The sequence below is a fragment of the Lynx rufus genome, unplaced genomic scaffold (assembly GCF_022079265.1).
Source record: "Lynx rufus isolate CCGP_SWC_20201006 ecotype Redwood Valley unplaced genomic scaffold, mLynRuf1.p SCAF_6, whole genome shotgun sequence".
Classification (NCBI taxonomy): domain Eukaryota; kingdom Metazoa; phylum Chordata; class Mammalia; order Carnivora; family Felidae; genus Lynx; species Lynx rufus.
The window spans coordinates 67,345,683-67,349,585 of record NW_025814878.1 but is presented as its reverse complement, the minus strand read 5'-3'; the positions used below and the strand labels follow the sequence as shown (position 1 = coordinate 67,349,585).

The following is a 3,903-nucleotide window of genomic DNA, read 5'->3' as shown; positions in this document are numbered from 1 at the left end:
TACTGTATTTATTGACAAACATCCACGTATTAGTGGACTTGTGTGGTTCAAACCTGTGTTGTTCAAACAGTCAACTGTACTTCCCTTTTCCGTAGCCCTCAGGCAGGGGTTCAGTGGGGATTTGGGGCGAAAACAGTTCTAAAGGGCAGCCTGTGTGCTATGCATGAGGAAGGCTCTCCTTGCCTTCTGAGCTCAGACTAAGGCTCTGCCGTTGGGTCCAGTTGACTCTGTCTGGCTCTATCTTCATTGGGATACCCTACTCAGGAGGCTCCTCACCCCCTCATCCACCTAGTTCACAAGTCTGCCCCTTTGAGAAGAATAGCTGGGAACACACTTATCTAAGAGAGAGAGAGAACCAAGGCTACCTTTATTTTTGAAAATTATTTAAAAATTAATTCATTTAAACTTATATGTGCATTAAGGCTTAAAAAATGAAAAATTATAGTCATTTACTCATATCCCATTCAATCCCAAATCCTAATCCCAGATGTGACCACTGTCAAATCTAGCTAAATATTTTTATGTCACACAATTTGTGTGTGTATGTGTGTGTGTGTATATATATGTATATATATATATATGTATATATATATATATAATTTCATTTATTTTATTTTATATATTTATTTTATTTTTTAGAGAAGTATAATTGACACATAACATTATGTTAATTTCAGGTGTACAACATACTGATTTGATATTTGTGTATATTATGAAATGATCACCACAATAAGTCTAGTTACCACCTGTCACCATACTAAGTAACAAAATTTTTTTCTTGTAATGAGAACTTTTAAGATTTACTCTTTTGGTAACTTTCAAGTATGCACTACAATATTATCGACTATAGTCATCATGCTGTATATTACATCCCCATGACTATTTATTTTATAATTAAAAGTTTGTACCTCTTTTTTTTAAAAAAAATTTTAATGTTTATTTTATTTTTGAGACAGAGAGAGAGAGACAGAGTGTGAGCAGGGGAGGGTCAGAGAGAGAGGGAGACACAGAATCTGAAACAGGCTCCAGGCTCTGAGCTGTCAGCACAGAGCCTGACACAGGGCTCAAACCCACAAACTGTGAGATCATGGCCTGAGCCAAAGTCGGGCGCTTAACCGACTGAGCCACGCAGGCGCCCCTGTACCTCTTTTTTTTAGAAGTTTGTACCTCTTGACCCCTTTCACCCATTTTGCTTACCTGGTGCTTCCCCTCCCTTCTAGCAACCACTGTTCTGTTCTCTGTATCTATGTGCTTTGTTTTGTTTTGTTTTTCTTATTTGTTCATTTGTTTGTTTTTAGATTCTGCATATAAGTGAAATCATATTGTCTTTCTCTTCTGATTTACTTCACTTAGCATAATTCCTTCAGGGTACACTCATGTTGTTAAAATGGCAAGATTTAATTCTTTATGGCTGAGTAGTATTCTGTTTGTGTGTGTGTGTGTATTATATCTTTATCCATTCATCCATCAATGGACACTTGGGTTGTTGGGCACATTATCTTGGCTGATGTAAATAATACTGCAGTGCTGTTATCCTTGCTAACACTTGCTATTTGTCTTTTTGGTAATAGCCATTCTAACAGGTGTGAGGCTATATCTCATTGTGGTTTTGATTTGCATTTCCCTGATGATTAGTGATATTGAGCATCTTTTTTTTTTTTTTGGTGCTGTATTATTTTTTTTATTATTATTTTTTATTAAGTATAAAGACTTCCAATCACATCACCTAGAGATCATTTTACCCACTGCTCTGTTTAGCCACCAGTCTGTTGTTTCTTTCTTCATCAGTGGTGAGGCAGATATCTTTTCCGTGGAGAAGAGAAATTCATGGTTTATTGCCTTTGCCAATAACAAAAAGCTGGGTGACAAAGCTGTTGCCATTGATGTCTTTCACATGAACTACATCAGGAGAACCAGAGTATCCCTCTCTGTTGGTGATCACACCAATTCTTCCCAGGTTAGCACCTCCAGTCACTGTACACAGATTATCGGTATCAAACTTGATGAAATCAGTACTCTTTTTAGTCTCCAAATCAGTCTGAATGGTGTTATTCACCTTGATAAGGGGATCAGGATAATGGATGGAACGAACATCATGATGGATCACCAGATGAGGGATTCCTTTTGTCCCCACAAAGATCTTTCTTACTTTGCACAACTTATACTAGGCCTCCCCAGGTGTGATCTGATAAACAACAGAGACCCTTGATATTATAGATCAGTTGGAAATTCTTCCCAGTTATGTCAATGCTGATGCCATCCATAAAAACAGCAGGGTAGGTTATATCAGTTCGAACCTGGACATCAATCTTAATAAAATACTGCATACAGATCTTCTTTACTTCATCTCCGTTAGGGTACACTTAAGTCTGTTTCTTAGGAAAATGATGGGAGAGAGACATTCTTTCAGCTTATGGGGACCAGTAGTTGGATAAAGGACAAACACATTGGTCGGTTTATCCAGTATCCAATGCTTTGGAGCTGCTACATGCTTCAGATGCTTTTTGGGACTATGAGCCATGGCTGTACTAGGCATGAAAAGAGACTGTTGGGCATCTTTTCATGTATCTGTTGGCCACTGTATGTCTTCTTTTGAAAAATGTCTATTCATATCCCCTACTCATTTTTTAATGAAAATTGTTATTTTGCCATTGAGTTGTATGAGTTCTTTACATAGTTTGAATATTAATCCCGTATTGGATTTGCAAATATTTTTTCCCATTTGGTATGTTGCCTTTTTATTTTGTTGATGGTTTCCTTTGCTGTGCAGAAGCTTTTTAGTTTGATGTAGTCTCATTTGTTCGTTTTTGCTTTTGGAGTCAGATCCAAAAAATCATTGCCAAGACCATTGACCATGTTTTCCTTTAGGAGTTTTTTGGTTTCAGATCTTACTTTAAAGTTTTTAATTCACTTTGAATTAATGTTTGTGTGTAATCTCAGTATTTTAGTTTCATTCTTTTCAATGAAAAGTTTTCAGTTTTTCCAACACCATTTATTAAAAAGACTATCTTTTTCCCCATTGTATATTCTTCCCTCCTTTGTCATAGATTAATTGACCATTCATATTTATTTCTGGGCTCTCTATTCTATTGCATTGATCTATGTGCCCGTTTTCATGCCAGTACCATACTGTTTTGATTTCTATAGCTTTGTAGTATAGTTTGAAATCAGGAAGCATGGAATTATTGAATCACTATGTTGTATATCCAAACTAATTTAACACTGTGTTAACTAACTGGAATTAAAATAAAAACTTAAAAGTTCCCCCCCCCAAAATTCAGGGAGCATGATGCCTCCTGCTGTGTATTTCTTTCTCAAGGTTGCTTTGACTATTCAGGATCTTTTGTGGTTCCATAGAGATTTCAGGATCATTTGTTCTATTTCTGTGAAAAATGCCGTTGGAATTTTGATAGAGATTGCATTGAATCTGTAGATTGCTTTTGGTAGTACAAATATTTAAAGAATATTAATCCTTCTGATCCATGAGCACAGAATATCTTTCCTTTGTATTTTCTTCAGTTTCTTTCATCAATTTCTTATAGTTTTCATTGTAAAGCTCTTTTACCTCTTTGGTTATATTTGTTCCTAGATATTTTGTATTTTCTGATGCAATTATTAGTGTGATTGTTTACTTAATTACTCTTCATGATAGTTCATTGTTAGTGTATAACAATGCAACAGATTTCTGTATATTGATTTTGTATCTTGTAACTTCACTGAGTGTTTTAATTAGTTCTAACAGTTTTTGGGTGGAGTCTTTAGGATTTTCTGTGTATAAAATCATGTCAGAGGCAAATAGTGACAGTTTTACTTCTTTCCGATTTGGGTGCCTTTTTTTTTTTCTTGACTGAATTGCTCTGGCTAGGACTTTCAATATTATGTTGAATGTAAGCAGCAAAAATG

General features: G+C 35.6%; 1 pseudogene; it reads right to left on the bottom strand.

Annotated features, from left to right (window-relative positions):
- Window positions 1-1,738: 1,738 nt before the first annotated feature.
- Window positions 1,739-2,521, bottom strand: LOC124529304 (40S ribosomal protein S4, X isoform-like; annotated as a pseudogene).
- Window positions 2,522-3,903: the final 1,382 nt, after the last annotated feature.